The 8,955-nt window shown below is 38.8% G+C and overlaps 1 pseudogene; it reads left to right on the plus strand.

Moving 5' to 3' along the window:
• The first annotated feature begins 2,222 nt into the window (after nt 1–2,222).
• Nucleotides 2,223–7,858, plus strand: LOC140498809 (bifunctional phosphoribosylaminoimidazole carboxylase/phosphoribosylaminoimidazole succinocarboxamide synthetase-like; annotated as a pseudogene).
• The last annotated feature ends 1,097 nt before the right edge of the window (nt 7,859–8,955 follow it).

Genomic DNA, 8,955 nt, shown 5'->3' on the forward strand with positions numbered 1-8,955 from the left:
TTGTGTATGTGTGTATGTATGCATACATGTATATATGAAGGTATGTGTATATATTTATGTATGTATATGTATGTATATATACATATACATGTATGTGTATATGTGTGTGTATATATATATATATATAAAGATATTATATATACATACACACACATATATATATGTAAAGACACTTCATCTCTTACCTTTAGGTATTCTCAGTATTCCTTATGTCTGAAATGTTATTGCTCCACATCCATGCTTCCTGCATTTTCTAGATATTTTCAGTCTAAACTAAAACTCTACCTTCTGTAGGGGGCCCTTCCCAATCACTCTGAATTCTAATGCCTCCCCTCTATTATTTCAAATTTATGCTTTATAAATCTTGTTTGTACACACTTGTTCTCAAGTGATGTCCCTTCTTAGACTAAACTACAATACGATTTTATTTTTTCTTTGTGTCTCAAACCTTTAACACAGTATTAGAGATATATTAGTTACTTAATAAATAATTATTAGTGGAATGGTTTCCAACTCAAATATTCTTTGAGAGGAGCCCAGGCCATTAGATTCCTGGTCAGTCTTCAATTTCCTGGCATTAGAAAACACAATTTTAAAGTAGTATTACCTGCCATGGATGAGGCACCCAGCTTTCTCCTTTTACTGATATTACCAGGAACATTTCATGGATGGTCCACGCCACAGCATAGACAGAATTATAGATGGTATAACTCAAGTCAGACATGGTCATGTCAAAATAAAGCAAAGGCAAAGTCTCCAAGGAGGCATTTAGTGAACATTTCTCTTCCTTCAGTTTTTCAGGTTCATCTGTACATCTGAATGTTGAGTGCCAGAATTCTCTCAGTACAATGTCCTCTGGGTATTTAACAGGGTTCACTGTCCTGAGAAAAGTCTTAAAATCAGGAACTTCACTTGTTAGGTGTGAAAATGTAAGTGCCCCATCAAAACTGTAACCATCAAAATATTGAGGTCTCATGGTAATGTCCCAGTAGGAAGTAGTGATCCACACCTTGAAATTTGGGAGAAAAGGAAATTGCGAATATCTCAAGATCATTAATGAGTCTGTATCACCATGAATGAAAATCACTCTGCTAGATGATGTCATGATCCTGGGCATGAATGTCATCTGTCATTCTGTGTGTCTTCTCTCACTGACAGGGATCTTCTCTGTGAAGGACACACAGACAACATTATTTGCCATCTCTAATGTCAGTTTTTGAAGGAACTCCTCACCTCTTAGATCATCTACAGTCACCAGAGCTACCCATGTCCATTCAAAGTAAGTCATCAATCTGACCAGGCCTTTATGTAGGGAAGAGTCCTTGGAGGCAGTTTGGTAAAGAGAAGGAAACTGCACCTTGTCACTCAAGTTGGTATCAAATGGCCCAAAGGTGATCTGGATGTGAAAGAAACATGGCAAAATCTGAGATCTAAGAATATGATCGTGATGTATGTGTAAATATGGGATGGAAAACAAGTCTATTTTACATTTGATACTTTAATGAGATGAGGCAATGTCTCAATTAATCAAAACCTTACACTAAGTGTGAGGTATGTTTGAAGTCATTGAGTGAAATGAAATGAGGATGAACAGGAAATTGCTTTCAATAGCCTGGGGAATGTGCTCATGCCAACAAAGATCAAGTAGTCATCTATAAGTTATCAATGGAGCTGAGAAGAGAAAGCAACTCCAGAAATTGAAACGGATACTTTTTTAGAACACTTCTGGGGTGAAAACCCAAGAATAAGCCTTGAAAAAGAAGAAGGAAATCAAGGAGAGTCATGGGCTCTAAAGACATCTCAGAAGAGAAGACTCAAATGTTGGTAAATGCCAAGGTAATATTGGTTTTTTGCTTGCTTTCCCTTCAGGTGCCTTTTTATCCAGAGATATGTTATATAATTTGATGTTTCATTACCCAAACATTTTGAGTGAACTCAATATTTTTTCATCCACAAAAAGATCAGAAGATAACTAGACACAAATGTAAATGTAACGTTAGGCAATTTACTTTTAAGTATTAAGATTTTTTTTTCAGAAGTGGGCATTCCTTGTTATTGTAATTGGACTCATCATACTTCTCAAAAAACACTTAAAAATGAAAAGGAAGAAATTATAGGGACATTTAAGTAGGCTAATTATTTTAATGTGTAAGAATTTACCTCATCTCTTTTCTCTTCCCCAGGTTCCTGTCTTCCCATTATCCACCACCACACCAAAAGAAATGGTGACTACCGAAGTACTGAAGATTAGTAGGAAGTTGTATGAGGGTAAAAGAGAAGGCGTCTATGAGTTGTTGGATTATCCTGAGAAAGTCCTCTTGCATTCTAAAGACCAGATTACAATAGGTAATGCAGGAGAAAAAAAATCACGTGGATGAAAAAGCTGCAATCTCAAACAAAATTATCACCAGTATTTTTGAGTTGTTACAGGAAGTAGGTATTAAAACTACTTTCAAAAATTGTGATGTGATAGCTTTCATTGCACCTCAGTGAGAATTGATTCCACTGAATGAGTATGTAGAAGAATTGAAGCTGGTTCTTCTCTCAAAAAGAATGCTCTTATCAGGGATGCAAGTTCTACCCACATAATGTGGAGTTGTTTTCCAAGTGTGTGGGATGGCAAGACTCGTACTTAAATTGACTACTCAGAGGCATCCCAAAGTACAAAGAGAAAGTCCTTTATTTGGTTTTTGCAAGAAGCAAGAAGTCCCTTCACCAGTTTCCTGGAGCAGGGAGGTGCCTTTACAGAAGCAGATGCCGATTTATAAAGCTCAAAACCACAAACACCCCCTTTACCCTTTTGCTGAAAATGCTGAACTTGCAGTCTTTATTTCAGAAATAAGGAATGGGGGCGGGGAGGAGCCAAGTTGGCAGAGTAGAAAGATACACATATGCTAGCTCCTAACCCACAGTCCATAAAATACCTGTAAAGAAGAACTCCCAACAAATTCTGGAGCAGCAGAAGCCGCAGAACAATGGAGTGAAGGAAATTTCTGTTCCAGAGAGACCTGAAAAACCAACAGGAAAGGTCTGTCTCGCACTGGACCCAGAGCAGAGCCCAGCCCTGCCTTGGCAGAGCAGCACCCAGAGAAGCAGATCCGAGCAGCCTTCAGGGATGGAATCTCCAGCAGCAGCTCAGGTCCCTCCCCCACAGGAGCCAAAGGTCAGTGAGAGGGTCTTTCAACTTGCTGAGAGGGGAGTGAGGTGTCTCCATAACACAGGCCCCTCAGGAGGCAGCAGTGGAGGCAGCAGCAGACAGGGGCTCCCAAAACAGACAGCACCTCGGATCCATGGTTGAAGGTCTCTGCATAAATCCCCAGAGGTAACTGAACCCCATGTGGTGGCCCTGCACCTACCTGAACACCTGAACTTATTCTCACACTGAATAGCAGCCCTGCTCCTGCAGCAAGCCCTGAAGCTGGGAAGCAGCATTTGAATCTCAGCCCCCAAGCACTAGCTAGGCAGAACTGGAGGTGAGGTGGATATGGAGAGGAAACTCAGAAGTCAACTAACTGGCTGGAAAAATTCCCAGAAAAGGGAAAAAAATAAGACCATAGAAGGTTACTTTCTTGGGGAATAGATATCTACTCCCATCCTTTTGGATGAGGAAGAATAATGCTTACCATCAGGGAAAGACATAAAAGTCAAGGTTTCTGTATCCCAAACATTCAAAATAAATATTCAATGGTCTCAGGCCATGTAAAAGCTCAAAAAGGATTTTGAAAATCAAGTTAGAGAGATGGAGGAAAAATTGGGAAGAGAAAGGAGAGAGATGCAAGAAAAGCATGAAAAGCAGGTCAACACTTTGCTAACGGAGACCCAAAAAAATGCTGAAGAAAATAACACCTTGAAAAATAGGCTAACTCAATTGGCAAAAGAGGTTCAAAAAGCCAATGAGGAGAAGAATGCTTTAAAAAGCAGAATTAGCCAAGTGGAAAAGGAGGTTCAAAAGCTCACTGAAGAAAATAGTTCTTTCAAAATTAGATTGGAATAGATGGAGGCTACTGACTTTATGAGAAACCAAGAAATCACAGAACAAAACCAAAAGAATGAAAAAATGGAAGATAATGTGAAATATCTAATTGGAAAAACAACTGACCTGGAAAACAGACCCAGGAGAGACAGTTTAAAAATTATGGACTACCTGAAAGCCATGATCAATAAAAGAGCCTAGACATCATCTTTCATGAAATTATCAAGGAAAACTGCTCTGAGATTCTAGAACCAGAGGGCAAAATAAGTATTCAAGGAATCCACCCATCACCACCTGAAAGAGATCCAAAAAGAGAAACTCCTAGGAACATTGTGGCCAAATTCCAGAGTTCCCTGGTCAAGGAGAAAATATTGCAAGCAGATAGAAAGAAACCATTCAAGTATTGTGGAAATACAATCAGGATAACACAAGATCTAGCAGCTTTTACATTAAGGGATCAAAGGGCATGGAATAGGATATTCCAGAAGTCAAAGGAACTAGGACTAAAACCAAGAATCTCCTACCCAGCAAAACTGAGTGTAATACTTCAGGGGAAAAACTGGTCTTTCAATGAAATAGAGGACTTTCAAGCATTCTTGATGAAAAGACCAGAGCTGAAAAGAACACAAGAATGAAGAGATGCACACAAAGGAAAACAGCAAAGAGAAATCATAAGGGACTTACTAAAGTTGAACTGTTTACATTCCTACATGGAAAGACAATATTTGTAACTCTTGAAACTTTTCAGTATCTGGGTAGTTGGTGGGTTTACACACACACACACACACACACACACACACACACACACAGAGCACAGAGCAAATTGAATAGGATGGAATCATATCTTAAAAATGAAATTAAGGGGTGAGAGAGAAATATATTGGGAGGAGAAAGGGAGAAATGGAATGGGGCAAATTATCTCTCATAAAAGAGGCAAGCAAAAGACTTTTTAGTGGAGGGAAAAAGAGGGGAGGTGAGAAAAAAAAAAAACATGAAGTTTACTCTCATCACATTCCACTAAAGGAAGGAATAAAATGTACACTCATTTTGGTATGAAAACCTGTCTTACATACAGGAAAGTTGGGGATAAGGGGATAAGCAGGGTGGGGGGGATGATGGAAGGTAAGGCAATGGGAGGAGGGAGCAATTTGAAGTCAACACTCTTGGAGAGGGACAGGATCAAAAGAGAGAATAGAAGCAATGGGGGGCAGGATAGGATGGAGGGAAATATAGTTAGTCTTACACAACACTACTATTATGGAAGTCATTTGCAAAACTACACAGATTTGGGCTATATTGAATTGCTTGCCTTCCCAAAAGGAATGAGTGGGGAGGGAGGGATGAAGAGAAGTTGGAACTCAAAATTTTAGGAACAATCGTCAAGTACTGTTCTTGCTATTAGGAAATAAGAAATACAGGTAAAGGGGTATAGAAAGTTATCTGGCCCTACAGGACAAAAAAGAAGATGGGGACAAGGGAAGGGAGGGATGATAGAAGAGAGGGCAGATTGCTGATAGGGGCAATTAGAATGCTCGGTGTTTTGGGGTGTGGGAGGGGACAAACGGAGGGAAAATTTGGAACCCAAAATTTTCTGAAAATGAATGTTAAAAGTGAAATAAATAAATTAAAACAAACAAACAAAAAAAAGAAATAAGAAAGTGGGAATCAACACCCTGAGTGAGTAGTCTCTATTTCAGAAATAAGGAAATGAGTTAAGTGAGACTGAGGAGAGGAGTGACAGACAGTTTCACAACTTCAAGTTTCTCCATATCATATGATTTTGATAAATTGAAACTCAGGCCTTATATCTGTTTTACTTTAGATTTAGGTCCCTAAGAAGTCTTCACTGACTTATCACATTCACAAGGTTGATGCCAAAAATGATCCACTGTGGTTGGAAAACCAGTTGTTGCTACAAAATGGTGTTTTGCTATACTTAAAATAAGTCAGACTGATGTATATATCATTACACACAGGCTATTTTTGAAATACTGAAAAAAAAAACATGGTTGCCCCAACACAGTACACTGGTTGTCATGACAATTGAATGTGATGTTGATGTAACTACAAAAAAAAATTATTCTTGTTGATGTTATTGATAATGATTCCTGGAGGCTCTGGCCATCTGGTAATAGAATCCAACAGAAAGACAAACAATCATATGGAATGTTAGGGAAGTAACTCCTGCAGGCTTCCAGATGTAAAGAAGACCTTTGACTGACTGGCAGTTGCTTCATAAAGTAGAAAGTCCATGCAGAGTTGTAGTAGTGATGGGCTCAACTTCTGACCTTGGTTATTGTGAAAAATTAAAAGCATTCTGGAAATTATGGAATTCCTTGTGAATTTCAAGTCCTTCCCATAAAGGTCCAGATGAAACTCTGAGGATTAAAGTAGAGTATGGGCAGAGTCAAGATGGTGGTGTAGGAAAACAGACCTGTAGAAGCTCCCTCACATAGCTAACAAAATACCTGTAAAAAATGACTCTAAACAAATTCTAGAGCAGCAAAAACCACAAAAGAACAGAGTGAAAGAGATTTCCAGCACAGCCTGGAAGGGCGACAGGATAGGTCTCTTGCACCAGGGACAGAGCAAAGCGCAACACATTGTAGGCTATGCATGGACCATGAACAGGACCCGGAACAGGCTTCAGGGAGCCCCTGGCAGCAGCAGTTGCCACACTACTCAACCCACAAATGCCAAACACAGCTTTCAAGTTCGGTGAGAAAGTCTTTTCATCTGAATTAGTAGGGAATATGGTCTGGCTCCACCATCAGCAGCCCCTACAGTGGCAGCTGCAGCTGCAGTATCCATTTTTGAAGACCTCCATCTAAGGTCCCTAGGGGAACTGAGCAGGTGATTTGAATCTCAACCCTGAGCTCAGCCCTGGGAACTCTCTGCTCACTCAATTTGGTATGCAAATCTATCTTACACCACAAGAAAGTAGGGGAGAAGGGGACAAGTAGGGTGAAGTAGATGATAGAAGGGAGGGCAAATGGGAGAAGGTAGTAACTAGAAGTAAACACTTTTGGGGAGTGACAAGGTCAAGTGAGAGAATAGAATAAAAGGGGGCAAGATAGAATGGAGGGAAATATAGTTAGTCTTACACAACATGCCTCTTTTGGAAGTCTTTTGCAGAACTACCCATATATAGCCTATATTGAGTTTCTTGCTTTCTCAGTGGTGATGAGTGGGTAGGGAAGAAGGGAGAAAAGTTGGAACTCAAAGTTTTAGTAAAGAATATTGAGAATTGTTTTTGCATAAAAATGGGAAATAAGAAATACTGATAATAGTGTTACAGAAATCTATCTTGTCATACAACAAAAGAGAAGATACAGATAAGGGAAGGTAGGGATGTCATGGATGGGAGGGCACATTGAAGGAAGGGGCAATCAGAATGCAAGGTGTTATGAGTTAGAGTGAGGGGAGAGATGGGGAGAAAATTTGGAACTCAAAATTTTGTGAAAATCAATGCTGAAACCTAAAAATGAATTAATATTTAAAGTTGAATATGAAGGAGATGATGTTCCTACTGTATTTGTGGCAGTAGCTGGTAGAAGCAATGGTTTGAGATCAGTAAAGTCTGATAACACTGCATATCCAGTAGTCAACTGTCATCCCCTCACACCTGATTCAGGTGCTCAGGATGTATGGTGCTCACTTAGAATGCCTAGTAGTCTTGTCCGTTCAACTATGCTTTCACCTGAGGGAGTAGCTCAATTTGCAGCCCAGATATTTGGATTAAATAACCATTTGGTATGGGCAAAATTTAGAAGAAACATATTAAGCACATGGGTTTCCTTGAAGCAGCTGGATAAGAAAAGTCAGAAAATGCAGTTTATAAGAATAATGCAGTGTAGTTTTAAAAGTGGGAAAAAAAGATTCTAATTTAGCTTCAAAAAGTATCACTAATTAGGAAACAGAAAATATCATTCTAAATTAATCATAGGAAATGCTAATAAAAGTTTTTGCTCAGTTTAAAAAAAGAATTGTTTGTAAAGGTACACAATCTCCCTATGTCCTCCTTCCTTTGTTAGCAGTAAGACTGGGGACTCAGGATCATTCTGTTACAAAAGACATTTTGTTTTCCCCAAGCCTTTGCATTCATTCATTTCCCTTGAGCCATCTAAAAGACAACTGTTTGTTGAAGAAAGAAATCAGATTTTTCTATTTTGTCCGCTTTGTAATATTTACCTTATGTCTCCTGTCCAAATGGCACTAGAATATATGCCTACTTTTTATATTGGTTCTTCTACTGTGGTATATTCCTGAAGTGAAAATTTTTATACATTACTTTTAGTGGGTATGATATATGTGTGAAGAAATTAAAATTAAAATAGAAAAAAGTGAATAGCATGTGCTTCTGTGTTGGTGTTGGCTTGTGTGTACATTGATGATAAAAAGAGAGATTAATATCAACATAAATTTTCAGTGTTTACATGTTGTGCTAGGCCAGCTAGATGTCACAGTGGGTAGAGTAGGCTTTACAGCCTACTGTGACAGGCCAGAGTCAGGAAGACCTGAGTTCGAATTTCATGTTAGATACTTATTAACTCTATGACCCTGGAAAGTAATTTAATACTATTTGTCACACCTCCTTATCTGTAAACAGAGCTGGAGAAGGAAAAGAAAAACTACTCTAGTATTTTTAGCAAGAAAACCCCAAATTTCTCCATGAAGAGTTGGTCTTGAATGAAATAAATGAAAAACAAAGTGTTGTACTTGGAGTTAGCCCATCTAGTGCTTTTCTCATTGAAATCTTGTCATCTTAGTCACATTTTCTCCACAAGGAAGGCTTGATTATGGGAAATGTAACACCTTTTGCTAATTTCTAATATCTAATGCACTGCTTCTCAATGATTGTAATGTCCTTTGGCTCTGAAAAATCTGTAAATACGCTGAGGTAAGGTTTTACTTTAGGGTTTACTCATTGGAAGTGTTCGTTTGACCGTAGGAGACTCTGGGAAGCCACTAAGGACCCCCTC

Source organism: Notamacropus eugenii, chromosome 4 (assembly GCF_028372415.1).
Source record: "Notamacropus eugenii isolate mMacEug1 chromosome 4, mMacEug1.pri_v2, whole genome shotgun sequence".
Taxonomy (NCBI): domain Eukaryota; kingdom Metazoa; phylum Chordata; class Mammalia; order Diprotodontia; family Macropodidae; genus Notamacropus; species Notamacropus eugenii.